Source organism: Pinus tabuliformis, chromosome 4_1 (assembly GCF_031772625.1).
Source record: "Pinus tabuliformis cultivar Carrire ecotype Pingquan chromosome 4_1, CPIR1, whole genome shotgun sequence".
NCBI lineage: Eukaryota > Viridiplantae > Streptophyta > Pinopsida > Pinales > Pinaceae > Pinus > Pinus tabuliformis.
The window spans coordinates 549,619,541-549,638,162 of record NC_142303.1 but is presented as its reverse complement, the minus strand read 5'-3'; positions in this window follow the sequence as shown (position 1 = coordinate 549,638,162).

The following is an 18,622-nucleotide window of genomic DNA, read 5'->3' as shown; positions in this document are numbered from 1 at the left end:
TATATATATTTCTCTTTTTTAAAATTAGGTCTCTTGTTAAGAATGAACGTATTAATTAATATTTGGTTTGGTTATAAAGTCATTTATTCATAGCTCAAAGAGGGTATCCTCCCAACTTGTTGGGTTTGTTACTAATTTGGGCTTGGACCGCATTTCTAGAGTTTTATGGCACTTGCATAATTTAGAAGGATGAATTATGTGAGTGGCCAACATATATTTAGCAATGATTGGAGTGAACAATTAGTGGATTAGTTTTGGATGATTTATGAAATTCCAAACACCCATTGGTTTGTATTGATTTAACATGGGTCAAAACAACGAGGGTAAGGAGGGTGGTATTTTGACAAGAATCCCATATGGAGAGAATGAACCTTGTGCAATGCTAAAAACTTCCATTGGGTTGTATCACCCAAGAAAATATAGGGAAACACTCAAATTTATTGTTCACCAAGAAAAAGTCCCATAAAGGTTAGAAGGGAATCTTACATTAACTATATAGATCCATCCTTTCATGGTGCTTCATAACCGCAATGCATTCTATTTTGACTTGTCTAAAAGAAAGCATGTGTCAACAGATGTCACAACCGCCTTTTCTAACCACCAATGAATTTGGTTTTTATTTTATTGGAGTGCATACTAATGATATAAATGAAAAAGGCTAGATCATCATAAATATATACCATTTTCATAGTCTCAACTACCTTGCTTGTATCAATATAATTTCTACCTTGTGCAAAGGCCACAATGGGATGTTGGATGAACTATTTGCTATTAAGATGCCATCCCCTAAGCAATGGCCTTTTTGAGAGGTTTTGGGCACGAAGTTGCAATCGAAATTGGGTTGCTAAGGAAGAATTTGAAGAGATCTCTTAATCCTTGCAATTCAATCCATTCAATTAGAAAAAGTAAGTGCATGTTCTGAAGTTACACAACCTTTTGCATGTGGACATAATCTATCTAACCCAGAGAGCCTAGTTTCATGCTTGGATTCAATGACAAAACAAAGGGGATATGCTTATCAAGGTTTTGGATCCCTATTCATTAAGAAATCTATGGAGCAATGTTCAACCCTCAAAATTAACATGGATCATACCATTGAAGAGAAAGTAATTAAGAAAGAGTTTGGTGCCCACCACTCAATTGTGTTTCAAGAACAAACATCATGGAGAAAATAAAGATTGCCATGCAACAACTTCTTAACATAATACCATCAAAATGATGAAAAAAATGAGGGTTTGTGTTTAATGGTTATCTTTGGGTATGATAATAACTAACCCAAGATAAATGTGGAAATTCAATTTTCTTAAGGTTGATGGCTTCCCCTGTGATTTCTATAAGGCCATGTGGGAATTCGTTGTTCTAGATATTTTGAAAATACACAAAGTAGATTTTCCGAAAATAATCTATAGGATGTGGTATCAACCACATTTTCATCAAACTCATACCTAAGGGAGGAAAATAATGGTTGATAACAAACTAGAAGTGATCCTATTGCTTAACATCTTGTACAGGATTATAGCTGAAGATTTAACCTTGAGGCTAAAGCATACCTTGCCTAAGATTGTAATGCTAGATTAGACAAGCTTCATTCAAAGGTATTACATCCTTGGTAATTTCATTGTTGTATATGAATGCATGGAATGGACTTTGGGCTTGTGATTTAATAGAGTTGAGTGGAATTTCATTACGAAAACTTAAGGCTTAAGGACTTCTCTCCTTTTTTCCCCTATAGTTTACATTATTTGCAAAGGTATCTACCTACTTGTTTTATCAATATACGTATTAATATTGAGTAGGAAAGTAGTTCCACTTCATTAGGAAATGTTACCCACTTATTGAAACATTATATATGTCATATTTTTAAAATTTCTAAGTTGCCTTTTGTGCTAGAAGTAGTGATCGATTTGATCACAAGTATGGCTCTCCCCATATTGGATGCAAAGTAGTGGGTGAAAAATCATTTGGAATGATCATACTAAATGATTAATCTCCATGGGAGAATAAAATGGAGTTGTTTGGCTACCTTATCGCACCCTTACCATAGGTTTTAACATTCAGTGGTACAAAATTCATGTTACAAGTAAAGTCAATCGCCAATACCACTCTAGCTTAGGTCTGGAAATTTATCCTAGATATATATATGGAAAGTATTTAAGTTCATTGGAATTCCTTTTGCATTCTAGGCCCAAGGACTTATGAGAGGTCATAAGGTAGATGGTGAAAGATAAGATTGGCAAATGGATGACTAAGATCTTAGCCATATTACTAAGTTTCAAACTTGTGCCAAAATATTGGTAGGGTATCCTATTTACTATTCCTATTGGGTCCCTTCAAACTTAGCAAATTAATTATTAGAGAAAGCCCTTGGAAATTTTCTTTGGGATAATGATGTCAATGGGAAATGATTTCATAGAATCAAGTGGGACCTTTATTGTACTACATGGAAGTTAGGGTGCTTAGTGTTATCGAAACATGGATTCTTGCTTAGGCCTTATGTGTTAAATTTGTTGTGAGTGAAGGTTGTAGGAATGAGGCTTGGAAATTATTTTTTAAGGCCTAAAATTTGTCAAGGTATGCCACTAGGTAAGAATACCTAGAGAAGTGTATCCCTTCAAAGCTCGATGGTAAACCTTGCTAAATGTAAAGTTGTGTCCTCTTTTGTTTTGTAGAATATCTACAAGGTTTAACAAACCATTAAATCCTTCTTGTCTTGGATAGATCATTCCTTCATATTTAGGTCTCTCCTTTGCCTCAATTGGATTTTTAATGCCTTGATGGTCCACTCCAAGGCCTCCTCCCTTGTAACCCATCTTGATCAAGAGCTTGCATCCAATGCCTCTACTATGTTTTTCAAAGGATGCAAATGAATTTAAATCAATACTTTCATGTAAAGAAGAAGCATGTAAATGCTTACCATTTTCCTCACATTTTGATTGACAGACAAAGATGTTTTCAAACTTCCTTTTGACTTTGGATGTGTCCTCTTGGACTCTTTCACTCTCTTCTTTTAGCTCCTTGAATTTAGGTGCTGATAGAACCTCATCCTCCACATCATGTGGACAAAAGGTACAAACATGTCCATCTTCCTTCTTTGAGCTACTTTCTACACTAGCATCTTGCATAAGAGTTGTAGAAAAACATGAAGATTGTGGAGAAGATGGTGGTTTATCACCATTCTTGTTACCTTCTTCACTTGGAGAACATTCTCCTCTTGGAGGTCTAGAGCTTTCACCTTGTAATTTGGTATTCCTCTCTTTATAGAGGATTTTCACCATTTCTGCCATGTCTAAGAAAGCCTTCACATCCTCTGACATTCTTGCAAGCTCTCCTCCTTGGGACATGCTTTTCTTGAAGCTTCTACTGAAATTTGAGGTAGAAATTGGTGGTAGAGATTGTAACAATTTTACTCTCCTTTCCAAAACCGTCTCCCCACTTGAGCTTCAAAACACATTCACTTGCAAACAATAGTCAATTCCTCCTTGCACAAAGAAAACTAGTGATCTAATACCACCATGATCTGAATTTGGAATATTAGATTTATGTGCTAAGATCCTCATCTGAATATAAAAATGTGTTTGAGGTTTGTACTCCAAAATAACAAGTAAAAAACATGAGTTTTGTGTGTGTTTAATTAAGTTAGTTTCAGGAAAAACTCAAAACATGAAACCAAAATAATGAATGGAAACATGCATCAATCAGTAATACACCAGCCATTGTTAAGGAGTTCACCCCTCCTGGGCTACATCTCCTTGGATCAACTCTAAAGGTATGACCCCGTCTCATTATGCTCAATATCTAGAAAAGAAGAGTACATAAACTGCTAAAATGGAATGGCTAGTTTCTCCTTCAAAGAAATAACTTCTACAAGAGTTCTCACTCCATACACATGTTAACCTACAGTCAAACATGTAAACCTTCAACAAACATAGGCATCTTACACCAAGACCCCATACCCCATCTTCAAATGGAATAAAAGGTACCACAATCCACTTGAAGTACATAAACAAGTCTCTTCTCCAAAATAGATATAGAGAAAAGAAGAAATAAAGCTACAACATTGATGTAATGGTTGTTGCAGAAAGCACATGGAGGCTGGAAATCCCCTGCAAAGTCATCTCCATCTTCATACTCCTCAATAAACTGAATCAACACTCCGTTTTGACATGGCACCCATAGGATTTAAATTGCAAAAAGCCTATCCAGAAGTGCTCCTTTAATCTTGAGACTTGCTCCAATGAATCCATAATGTCCAAAAATAGCTACTTAGCCTCTTTCTTCATCCAATTTGGTAAAAAAATGGAGAAGTTATGACCTCTCCTAGTTGGGCCACTATTTGCTCCACAAACTTCACCAAATCCGGCATGATCCTACAATTCCGCTCCAAAAGGCACTAACTGGGCGGAAATTTTGTGCACTCTGGGAAAAATTGTAGGATGTTTAATTCCACCCATAACCTCCACATGGTCATAAAAGATGCCAAGTAACTTGGTCACATGCGGCGGTTAGGAGGTGGCGGTCACAACAAATGTAACTGCTAGCAAGCAGTTATGGTGGTCACATGCGACGGTTTTGGTCTGATGTTCAGGCTATCACTTGGTGGTTACAACATATGCTGGTGGCCATGGTAATGTGTTCACATGGGAGGGTTGCCGGCAGTTACGCTGGCCATCTCCTCCCCAACCACGACAGAGTTAAACGATAATACCAACCCGCCAACAATATATGTTAAGAAACAAGTGCGAGTGCAATAGTTAGGCTTGGTGTTGTTGTGTGAGAGGTCATGGGTTTGACCCCCACTGCCTCCAGCCGGACCATTGCTCCATTTTGGAGGCCCTCGGCTGCCATGGGGCGACCCCTGACTGGGCCACATGTCAGCCTATGGTTGGCCACCACAAAAACACATGAACCAATATATACTTGTCATTTAGACCACTAACAAGGTTCCACTTGGCATCACCAAATTTGCCGAAGGATGCGTTGACCAAGTCAAACTTCCATCTCACCTACCCAGTCAGTGCCACATTAGCGGTACGGACTACTGACTGGGTTGACTTTTTTTTTTTAAATTTGCTTGTTTGGCCAAACGAACAAATCACGTTTGTGGGAGCATGCGGTCTCCGTTTTGCGTGAAACAAGTTGCATCGGATTCAAGACTACGAGCACTACGTGGCCGTTCAGGTTCCACACCATTATGAAAACTCTGATTTTTGGGCAAATTTTGAGCTCCTGATCACACCTCCCCACTGAAAAACTTTTGGTCTTCAAAAGTTCACTTTCAATTGTTCAGCATTTGAAGGTACAATTTCTTCATTTTTCTAAACTCGATCCAATTGATGTTTATAGTTCGCTGACTTGTACTTGACTTGGCTCTTTCTCAATCTGAACTTGAAATATAACTTAACCAAAGAATTCAAGTTCAATATTCTTCTCGGTTTTTCCATGTTTCTATGGCCATCCACAACAACATCCTTCCCAAGAAGAACTCCAAGGTGCTCATATGCAAAATCCTTATCGAGGATAAGATCCCAAAAGACTTTTCCAAATGAACCAAAACAAGCTTCACATAGTGAATACTTGTATAACTTGAGTGCTTAACACATTTGGAACATACTAAATGTGTTGCAACTACTCATACAACAATTTTAAAATGCTTTCTCAACTACAAATAGAAATGCATTTTACAAAATGGAATAAACTTGACTCCCAAATTTTCCATTCAAATTGACTATCAACAAGCCAAACTAGCATAATAATGCTCAAAGAAAACATTGTTGCATATAAGTGATTTATTTATGAACATCACTTTTACAAATTACCCAACTATGGGGATATGCAAATAGTGCAAAACAAATATTTACAAACTTCAGTTGTATAAATAGTCCGCCCATTTCTTACCCAACCAGGTAAATGAACCCTCTATTTGAACTTTTTCTTCTTCTGAAGCTTCTTCAGGGATGGTCGCATATCACGCCACTTTTTCTTTTGTCGCTTCCTCTTTTGGTGCTTGCATAATTTGCTTGTCCTTACCATGATGAAGTCGTGGAAACAATTTCCAACACTTCTTGACCCAATGCTTGTTGATATTGCAGTGAGTGCAAAGGTTTTTTTGAGCTTCTCTTGGCTCACATGCCTTTAACCTTAGATGAGATTTTATCTTTTCGATATCAATTCCATTAGACATAAACATCTTCTTGATTATTTCTTTCCTTTTATCACACTTATCTACACAATGGTTAGATGAAGTGCATTGAAAATCATTCCACAACATGTTACTCAAATTAGCATGTTGCTTTCCATTATGAAAAGCATTTGAATTAACACAACAATTGTACCTCTTTTTGTTGTCCTTTGGCTTACTTTTCTTGCGTGAGGAACTTGCATGGAAAGAATAACTTAACTTTGTTTCTTCTTCAACTTGTTCATCTCCTTTTGGAGATGCTTTGAACTTCAAGTTCTCCTTATGCTTGAGGAACCAAGTGGGTACCAATTTTGGATGAAAATCCCGACATCTTGCCTCCTCATGTCCTCTCTTAAGGAAAAAGGAACATGAGATCCAAGAGATATCACTATAAGACCATTCTTATTTTTCAACATAGCCTATGCCTTCATATTTAGACCTCTCCTTTGCCTCAATTGGATTTTTAATGCCTTGATGGTTCACTCCAAGTCCTCCTCCCTTGTAACCCATCTTGGTCAAGAGCTTCGATCCAATGCCTTTACTATGTTTTTTAGAGGCTGCAAATGACACTTTCATGTAAAGAAGAAGCATGTAAATGCTTACCATTTGCCTCATCTTTTGATTGACATACAAAGATGTTTTCAAACTCCCTTTTGATTTTGGATGTGTCCCCTTGGACTCTTTCGCTCTCTTCTTTTAGCTCCTTGAATTTGGGTGCTGATAGAACCTCATCCTCCACATCATTTGGACAAAAGGTACAAATGTGTCCATCTTCCTTCTTTGAGGGACTTTCTACACTAGCATCTTGCATAAGAGTTGTAGAAAAACATGAAGATTGTGCAGAAGATGATGGTTTATCACCATTCTTGTTACTTTCTTCACTTGAAGAACATTCTCCTCTTGGAGGTTTAGAGCTTTCACCTTGCAAATTGGTATTCCCCTCCTCGTAGAGGATTTTGACCATTTCTAGCATGTCTAAGAATGCCTTTCTAAAAGCCTTTACATCCTCTGACATTTTTGTAAACTCTCCTCCTTGGGACATGATTTTCTTGAAACTGCTACTACAATTTGAGGTAGAACTGTAGAGATTGTAACAATCTTGCTCTCCTTTCCAAAACCTTCTCCTCACTTGAGCTTCAAAACACATTCACTTGCAAACAATAGTCAATTCCTCCTTGCACAAAGAAAACTAGTGATCTGATACCAACTTGATATGAATTTGGAATATTAGGTTTATGTGCTAAGATCCTCATCTAAATATAAAAATGTGCTTGAGGTTTGTGCTCCAAAATAGCAAGTAAAAAACATGAGTTTTTGTGTGTGTTTAATTAAGTTAGTTTCAAGAAAAACTCAAAACATGAAACCAAAACAATGAATTGAAATATGCATCAATCAGTAATACACCAGCGATTGCTAAAGGAGTTCACCCCTCCTAGGCTACATCTCATTGGATCAACTCTAAAGGTATTATCCATTCTCATTATGCTCAATATCTAGAAAAGAAGAGTACATAAACTGCTAAAATGGAATGGCTAGTTTCTCCTTCAAAGAAATAACTTCTCCAAGAGTTCTCACTCCATGCACATGTTAACCTATAGTCAAACATGTAAACCTTCAACAAACATAGGCATCTTACACCAAGACCCCATACTCCATCTTCAAATGGCATAAAAAGTACCACAATCCACTAGAAGTACATAAACAAGTTTCTTCCAAAATACATATAGGGAAAAGAATAAATAAAGCTATAACACTAATGTAACGACTGTTGCAAAAAGCACATGGAGGCTGGAAATCCCCTGCAAGGTCATCTCCATCTTCATACTCCTCCATAAACTGAATCAACACTCTAGTTTACTATGGCAACCATAGGCTTCAAATTGCAAAAATCATATCTCGAAGTGCTCCTTTGATCTTGAGACCTGCTCCAATGAGTCTAGAATGTTCAAAAATGGCTACCTAGCCTCTTTTTGCATCCAGTTTGGTCGAAAACTGGAGAAGTTATGACCTCTCCTAGTTGGGCCACTATTCGCTTCACAAATTGCACCAAATTTGGCATGATCCTACAACTTCGCCCAAAAAAGTGCTAATTGGGTGAAAATTTCATGCACTCAGGGTGAAATTGTAGGACAGTTAATTCCGCCCATAATCCCCGTACGGTCATAAAAGATGCCAAGTGACCTAGTCACATGTGGCAGTTAGGAAGTGGCGGTCTTTTGGCAATCACATGCGGCGGTTTTGGTCTAGTGGTCAAGTTATCGCCTGGCAATTACAACATATGCTTGCGGTCATGGTATTGTGTTCACATGGGAGGGCCACTAGCAGTCTCCCCCCTCAACCATGGCAGAGTTAAACCATAATACCAACTCGTCAACAATATATGTTAAGAAACAAGTGTAGGCGCAATGGTTAGGCTTGGTGGTGTTGTGTGGCAGGTCACTGGTTTGACCCCCGCTGCATCCGGCTGGACCGTTGATCCATTTTGGTGGCCCTTGCGTTGCCTGGTGGCCCTTGCGTTGCTTGGTGGGCTCTCACTACGTGTGAAATCGTGGTTGGCCACCACAAAAACACATGAACCAATATATACTTGCCACTTGGACCACTAACAAGGTGCCACTTGGCGCCACCCAATTTGCCGAAGGATGCATTGACCAAGTCAAACTACCATCTCACTTGCCCAGTGAGCACCACGTCAGCAGTACAAACTTTTGACTAGGTTGATTTTTTTTTAAATTCGTCTATTTGGCAAAACGAATAGATTGTGTTTCTAGGAGCATACGGTGTTCGTTTTGTGTGAAATGAGTTGCGCTGGATTAAGGACAACGAGCACTATGTGGTCATTCAGAATCCACACCATTCTAACAACTTTTATTTTTGGACAAATTTTGAGCTCCTAATCACTTAACAACCAATCTAGGATATCACTAACATAGCCAAATCTTAAGCAAAAGTTCAAGTTATCTAATCCTAACAAATTTGTTTTGGAAAAAGTTCAACACCTAAATTTAAGAAACTAGTACTTAAGTTTGGTTGCGAAGCTTGCAAGTTTAGTGGAGGGACTAAACATGGGTTAGTGAAACAACCCTCACTAAATATAATCCTTGCCTTCTCTACACGGGTTTTCTGTTAATCTTATTTTAGAAGGATGACTTCGGAACATTTGGCAAATGAATTATGAATAAAAAGATTTATTATTTATGCTCAGGAGACTTTGGAAGCTAATTTTGGAATCTTAAGTAGACGATTTTGGTTATTTAGGCTTAAGAGACTTTGGAAGCTAGTTTTGGAAACTTGACCGTGAATGTTTGACCGGTTTGTAATTATGGAAGGATTTCTTGTCAACAAAATGTTTTCTTGTCTTGGAATTGGAAGCCATGTTTCCTCTCGTGTGGTCAAGACGAGACCAGACCTTAATATACTTCCTTTGTTTCTTTCCTCCACCTAAATGTGTGTGGGCCTAGGTATGTTCCTTTTACGAGAGTTATAACTTTCTAACTTCCATTACATGCAAAGTGGCTAGGCTTAGGGACATAGTACCATGCAACATTAATTCAATTCAATGTTGTAAATACTTGTGTAAAATGAAATAGTATGCTTTATTTGGATGATGTGCCTTGCACTTTTTCATGGGTTGATAATGAACGGGAACACTGTACTTTGTCGTTGCTAATCATAATGCAAAGCTATAAAATTCTAATAGAAATAAACCACCTACAAACACTATTAAAGTTTTGGATTGAGAGCCCTTGCAAGAATAGTTGGTAGCCACCATACAAATCTCAACGCAATGCCATTATAGTGACTACCACCGCGTTGGCAGGCGTGTTAGAGAGTGATGGGAACGCACAGGCAATATCGCTTTCACACCTACCATTTCACAAAAATAATTAAAAATCCATTCTAACAATTAAAATAATTAGAAATCCATTTCAGAGATATAAAGAGTCTATTTCCCAAAAGATAATTAGAAATGTAGGGACTAAACTATACAGGAGCTCTATGAAATAGATTGTGAAGCAAATATTTCCGAAGTTATTCCATCTGATACCATTTGAGAAATGTTTGGGAAATAATATCAAGATTTGATGCAAACAATTGAGCTGTTGGCTAGTGAAATGGGGCTGAGCATTTTTTTTTTCAAGGCTCTCCGCTTCAAAACAAAAACATGTCCGGAATTGTTTAAACCATTAAAAACTTCTCTGCAACCCGAATTCCCATGACAGATTGCGAAATTATGACAACAAACGTTGGAATGAACTCATGAAATGGCGGCAGATTTTATTGACACAGTAAATCCTTTTATTACAAATAGGAAAAGGAGGACTGAGGCTATACTACAAATCGGGCCGTCTTAGTAAATAACAGATTAAGATGTTATAACATGGATGGCAACTGCAGGCTATACAGATAAAAGACATTTGTCATCTGAGCCATGTTATTCCTCTGATGTGGCCTTTTCCTGGAGTGCTGGTGCCTTGCCCAATGAAATGATTTTATTGCTACTGTTGCGTTTCCTCATGTTGTGAACAGCATAACACATTGCTCGTCAACACCATTAGCTTGCACTCCAACTCAAACCTGAGGCCTAGTCTGAGGCCAAAGCTGAAGCAGAAGAAGCCGCCATGATAGAGTACTGTGAAGAGTCACGAGAGCTGGAGAAAGAACGTGATGTGAAAAGAGACTTGATGAAGTGGAAACAAGAAGAGGCAATGGCTGCCTTCACTTGCCCTCTCTTGGGGATATACCTGCACTGAGAAGGCATGCTTATATTTTCCCTAGAATTGGCCAAGAATGGCATACTAAAGATGCTACGAAATCTTTCTCAATGCTGAATCTACACAAACACAAATTGAAAGGAAAAGATTGGCGAGAAAGGCTCAGGGATGTTGTGATTCTATAACAACTCTATCCGAGCTTTAAATTGCTGTGAATGCAGCAGTCAATGGTCGGCAATTGACTGCTACAAGTTTACATGATACAATTTGTTGGTTGACTGCCTATGTTGGTCACAATTTAAAAGCAATTTGTTCGCTATCCTTCGAACAAATAGGATTTAATATGGCCACATATTGACTTTGTACCGTTTTACATTGTTGCTTGGGGTTCAAGCTCTCTTTAGTCTCAGTCAGACTATTGAACATTATTTTTCTTTAACCAGATAACGATTTCATGGGACTTTTCTTTTTCTGTTACAAAGTTTGACTGCGACTGAAAACGCTATGAGAGAACCAAAAAAGCAACAATTGTCTTACGAAACCCCGACATTATAGCTTTTATGTGAAGTTGATTAAGGAAAATATGGGCATTATTGATGCACAAAAATAATATGTTTGATATAATCGTTGAGTGGGGTCCAACCTCTCTTTCGTCTCAGCGAGAGAGAGACTATTGAGTATTTTCTTTTGGGAGTTGTCCAGAAGGAGTAAGAAAGGAGTAGGAATGGTTTAGATCGTTAAAAGTGGATGTAATTTGGGAAAAAAAAAATTGTAGAAGTAGTGAGTAAGAAAGAAGTAGGAATTGTTTAGTGGCTAAAAAGTGGATGTAATTTGGGCCAAAAAAATTGTAGAAGTAATGTTTGAATAATGTTTTTGAAAGTGGAAAAGTCGGCGGAGGCGGCTGGTTGATAAAGTCGGACTCGTAAAGACGGTGAGGCCTTGTGCTCAACCCTGAGTGAGAGTGTTGACTAGTCGCGAGGAGTGACTTCCCTGGGCCAAGCCCGCTCACCTTTAAAGGTCGGCGGAGGCAGCTGGTTGGTAAAGTCACACTCGTAAACACAGTGAGTTCTTGTGCTCAAACATGAGCGAGGGCATTGACTAGTCGCGAGGAGTGACTTGCCTGGGCCAAGCACGTTCACCTTTCAAGGTCTGCAGAGGCCGCTGGTTGGTAAAATCAGACTCATAAAGATGGTGAGATCATGTGCTCAAACCTGAGCGAGGGCGTTGACTAGTCGCAAGGAGTGACTTGCCTGGGCCAAGCCCGCTCACCTTTTGCTCGCAGGGGTTTGGTCTCGTGGTCAGCGAACGGTCTGCTAAGTCGTTCGTGCCGCTGTGTAAGTCACGAGTTCAAGTCTCGTCTTACCCTGAGGGGCCATTCCTTGCAGGCTGGGCGATTCCTCCTAGCTATTATAGTGGCAGCCGGTGAGATTCAACCCCATGTAACACGAGTAAGATACCACCGCCATTGCCGATTCAGCTAGATATCAAAATAAAAAGTAAAAAATTTGAAAGTGGAAATGAATTCAGCACCATCAAAAATTTCTGGAGCACCTAAAATTTTGAAATTTAACAACTATAACTTAAATTAAAAAAAACACTTTTCTCAAAATATAACTAAAATTTCCATAACTTTCAAGACAAAAAACAAACTCAGGCTTTTTTTCTTTCACAAGATAACGGTTTCATGAGACTTTTTGTCCTCTGGTACAAGTTTGACTGCAACTGAAAATGTAATGTGAAATCCAAAACAGTAACCATTGTCTTATGAGGCCGAGACATTATAGTTTCGTTCACATTATATTTTATATGTGAAGTTGATTGTTTAGGAAAATGTCGGCATACTTGCCACAGATATAAGAGCGCGACTATGAAACTTTGACATCCAAAGTCGACAAAGGACTTATGTCCGTAAGTTAGCCCAGAGTAAAATGGTGAAAGTTTTTAATTTTAAGGATAGGCCATGTTCAAACATTCTTTTTTCTTTTCTTTTCTTTTCTTTTTTTTTTTTTTTTTTCTTTTCTTTTTTTTTCTTTCAGAGAAAAAAGCAGAAATGCATTATATTAAGACAATATAAAAGCCATCATAAGATACATAATGGTGGCATATGAAGCCAAGTTCCAGGATGTTTGAGAAGCATCTGAGGGCAGATGTTCAAACAAGTCTCAAAAAGCAGGCAGCATGGGACATATTCCATCACATTTAAAGCAGTATTAGGGGTATACATATTCGGAGTGCCTTATTGAAAGACAACAACGCCGATTTTCAAAAAGCAGAAACCATTGAGATGAGACAATCCTAAAGCTAAATAGCCAGCTGATTTGAAATTGAATCAAAAATAGCAATGATGCGATGGAGGATGTAAGTATAGGGAACTTTGGAATCACGGAAAATTTTGTGGTTCCTCCATTTCCAGGCATACCATATCATAATGACGATGAGAAAACACTTTGGCTTCCATTGATTGCACCACTAGTCGAAAGCTGCATGGATAGAGACAAAAACAACATGAGGAAAACCAAAATAATGGCCAGATCATACTAGATTTGTTGAGAGGAATTGCATTGGAAGAACATGTGGAGATTTGATTCTTCGTCGGATTCGCACATCGAACACCTGCGTGGGCGGTGCCAACTTCTTTTCTTCAGGTTGTCCTACGACAAGTTCTTGTTGTTATATACCAACCACGCAAAGACGATCATCCTAGGGGGGCATCTTGATTTCCAGAGAGATGAAGGAAAAATAGAATTGATTTGCGGAGCCCTTGTAGAGATAAGGACAAGATAGATGTCTTTCACTCGAGCTGTTGTATTTGACCATATTAGATGATATGTTCAAACATTCACACATGTGATCCATTTTGTTTAAATTTGACTTATTTTCCAAATGCAATTACGGAAAAGCATTGAAATATTAATTGAGATAATTTACCCATTATATATACAGTGAAATTATATATACAGTAAAATATTAGGTCGTAATTTGCAATAACACTTGTATACGAAGACATTGACACTTGGTATACTAGACATCCATTAAGGATAAAAAATATATATGGAATATTATAGAAAAGAATTTGATACAAAATGAAATGTCAATATTACAAATGACTTAAGTAGGGTTTTTATGAACTTACATTTTTATTAATTAAATAGTAATTAATTACTATTTAATTAGCTATTTTTTATATATTTATATTTATGTTATTTTTTATATAAATTATATTTATAACATTATTCTCATTTGTAATCCACCTATCTTATATCAATTGTATTCAAATAGTTTATTAATTGATAATTAATATTTTTATATTCTATTGTTTATATGAATTTTGTTTAATACATTAGTATCAAAGCGTAAATGAACTTTCTTCATTATATTGACATCGAGCTTAAACATACACATGGACTATATTTTAAAAAAGTTGGACACATTTAATAATACTTTATATTAATTAATATAAGCATAGAGTCACTTTGGAGAGAGGAAGGGCATGATTTAAGTTAATGAGAAAAGATTGTATAATAATTGTGATTATGGTTGAGATTAAAGATATAGCACCACTTATTTAGTAAAGTGAAGTTGTTACATTCATAAATTCCTAAATATTTAAATTGGTTAGATATATGATATTTGTAACAAGTTATTTCTTTAAAACAATTTTGTAATAGATATAAATTTTAGATATTTTTGACAAAATAGATATTCACTAATTATGATTAGTGTTCTATTATGTGAAACTTATTTATTTCATTGTTTTGGATGAAAATATTTACATGCATTCAAAAAAATATCCCAAAAAAAACATATACAATGCAATTCCACACCACTGTGATATCTATTTAACAATAATGTGATATCTAATCCATTTATTGTTACAAATAATAAATCTGGCATAGATACACAATTTCAAAGCTAAGAAATTACTATCTGACACTCATTTCATTCTAAGGATTACTGGGTGTATGTTAAGTACCCAATTTCCATTTCCCTTTGTGATTTTCCTATTGTGATAGAAGAAATTTATATTTATGTACTTTTCCAAGTTGTATCCGTTGCATGCAATCGTGGTAACAAGAGTGTGTAAGTTTTTTAAAGTATATATTTCTTTCTATGTGTACTTAAAGTTGATGCATATTTTAGAGATCATTTTGGGGTTTTATCCCCACATGCACTAATGGGATGGGAATCCAATTAGTGATATTTTATCTCTAACGTTTATAGTATGTTAGACTTTTAATTGTGATATGGGGTTCTTCTCTCCAATTACTAGCAAGATTTTAAAATTTGCAAGAAAAGGGTTTCTCCTAGGTTGCTCAATTGCTTAGTGAGGGGTTTTTCGATTAATACGGTGAGGGTTTCTTCAATTAATAGGGTGAGGGTTTCCTCCCTGTATAGATACACAATGGGTTTTAAATAGTAGATATGAAGTGATATTTTGGTAATTGTGCTAACAACTCTAAAAAACGAGGGACAACCTAATCCTTTTTTTCATGGAGGCTTCCCTCTCTACTGGGGTTTTTCGAGGTAAAATAATGCCGTTTAAATACATGTTTGTAAGATTATTCTTTGGCACTAATAATTTCACTACTAAGTCAAGCCAACAATTCTCCTCATCCCTTTGTGGAACTTACTTGATCCTTTTGCGTTCATAAGTTAACTTTAGTTTTAATATTGAAGCTTTATCTTAGACAAGTCATGGTGAGAGAGTATAATCTTTTAAACGAATTTTAATTGTAATTTTAATGGAAAATGGTTATTAATAGAAATTATTTGGTCATATATTGTAGGTCCTCGAAGTTTTTTCTTGGAAGACCATATTACAATTTTTCCATTTGCAAAGGATTTTTAGTTTATTTTTATCTTGGACTTTCACTTTTGATTGGATTGGATGTGTGAAATAAATTGTTGGTAAGGGCTCTAGGTTTATGGAGAAAGTTGGCCCGATTAATGCACTAGTTGGAATGATATAATGAAGAAAAAAGGAAAAATGCAATTTGTCAACTTGCATGACACAAAGTGAGAGGATTTACACTTGAATGCACCTCTATGAATATTATAAGGTGAGCAAGCTAGTTGTGATAGTTAGTGGTCCACATATAAATAATGATTAAAAATTGAATATATAATGTAAGAACATAGTGTGATTTATTCATGATGATATCTCTCCTCTTCAAGTCTATCTTGGCAGGTTTCTATTATTGTTCGAGGTATTCATCACAATATTCAAGAGTTCCGCCTCACCGTACATAGCTCATACAATTCTCATACAATTCTCTTCACAATTCTCGTACATTAAATACATATTTGTGTTTTGAAAATTTTGAATCACCATATATGGTACGTAGCTTATCCTGTTATATTATTTTCCTCTTGGCATCATCATATTTCTTCCATCTGTGTTTATTCTGATGTATGTTTATTATGCAGCACATCCTTATATTATTTTGAAATGTATAGAGATTGTAATCTGTCAAATACTGATGTGATTGGGATCTATATATCTCACTGTCCTGCTATTGGAATCATTGGAGTCTTATCTCAAGATTATTCCATGGGCTATTTGGGATCCCTCATAATATCTGCCATATAATGTATATTCAGACTTATATGAATATAATTCAGCTTTTTCTCTTACTGAAAAAAACAAACGTTGGAATGAACTCATGAAATGGCGGCAAATTTTATTGACACAGTAAATCCTTTTATTACAAATAGGAAAAGGAGGACTGAGGCTATACTACAAATCGGGCCGTCTTAGTAAATAACAGATTAAGATGTTATAACATGGATGGCAACTGCAGGCTATACAGATAAAAGACATTTGTCATCTGAGCCATGTTATTCCTCTGATGTGGCCTTTTCCTGGAGTGCTGGTGCCTTGCCCAATGAAATGATTTTATTGCTACTGCTGCGTTTCCTCATGTTGTGAACAGCATAACACATTGCACGTCAACACCATTAGTTTGCACTCCAACTCGAACCTGAGGCCTAGTCTGAGGCCAAAGCTGAAGCAGAGGAAGCCGCCATGATAGAGTTTCTGTGAAGAGTCACGAGAGCTGGAGAAACAACGTGATGTGAAAAGAGACTTGATGAAGTGGGAACAAGAAGAGGCAATGGCTGCCTTCACTTGCCCTCTCTTGGGGATATACCTGCATTGAGAAGGCATGCTTATATTTTCCCTAGAATTGGCCAAGGATGGCATACTAAAGATGCTATGAAATCTTTCTCATTGCTGAATCTACACAAACACAAATCGAAAGGAAAAGATTGGCGAGAAAGGCTCAAGGATGTTGTGATTCTATAACAACTCTATCCGAGCTTTAAATTGCTGTGAATGCAGCAGTCAATGGTCGGCAATTGACTGCTACAAATTTACATGATACAATTTGTTGGTTGACTGGCTATGTTGGTCACAATTTAAAAGCAATTTGTTCGCTATCCTTCGAACAAATAGGATTTAATATGGCCACATATTGACTTTGTAACATTTTACATTGTTGCTTGGGGTTCAAGCTCTCTTTAGTCTCAGTCAGACTATTGAACATTATTTTTCTTTAACCAGATAACGATTTCAGGAGACTTTTTTCTTTCTGTTACAAAGTTTGACTGCAACTGAAAACGCTACGAGAGAACCAAAACAGTAACAATTGTCTTACGAAGCCCCGACATTATAGCTTTTATGTGAAGTTGATTGTTAAGGAAAATATGAGCATAATTGATGCACAAAAATAATATGTGAGACCACTGTGTATTTTTTTTTGGGAGTTGTTTAGGAAGGAGTAAGAAAATAGTAGGAATTGTTGTGTATTTTTTTTTTGGGAGTTGTTTAGGAAGGAGTAATAAAAGAGTAGGAATTGTTTAGAAAGCTAAAAGTGGATGTAATTTGGGCAAAAAAATATTGTAGGAGTAGTGTTTGAATAATGTTTTTGAAAATGGAAAGGTCGGCAGAGGCCGTTGGTTGGTAAAGTTGGACTTGTAAAGACGGTGAGGTCTTGTGCTCAACCCTGAGCAAGGGTGTTGAATAGTCGCGAGAAGTGACTTCCCTGGGCCAAGCCTGCTCACTATTAAAGGTCGGCGGAGGCCGCTGGTTGGTAAAGTTAGACTCGTAAAGACGGTGAGGTCTTGTGCTCAAACATGAGTGAGGGCGTTGACTAGTCGCGAGGAGTGACTTCCCTGAGCCAAGCTTGCTCACCTTTCAAGGTCAACAGAGGCCGCTGGTTGGTAAAATCAGACTCGTAAAAATGGTGAGGTCTTGTGTTCAAACCTGAGCGAGGGCGTTGACTAGTCGCAAGGAGTGACTTGCTTGGGCCAAGCCCGCTCACCTTTTGCCCGCAGGGGTTTGGTCTCGTGGTCAACGAACGGTCTGCTAAGTGGTTTGTGCCGCTGTGCAGGTCACGGGTTCAAGTCTCATCTTACCCTGAGGGGCCGATCCTTGCGCGCTGGGTAGTTCCTCCTCGCTGTTATAGTGGTAGCCGGTGAGATTCAACACCATATAACGCAAGTATGATACCACTGCCGTTGTCGATTCAGCTAGATATAAAATAAAAAAAAGTTTTCTGAAAGTGGAAATGAATTCAGCACCATCAAAAATGTCTGGAACACCTAAAATCTTGAAATTTGACAACTATAACTTAAATTTATAAAAATCACTTTTCCCAAAATATAACCAAAATTTCCATAAATTTCAAAACAAAAAACAATTTAATTAAACTCCAACCTTTTTTTCTTT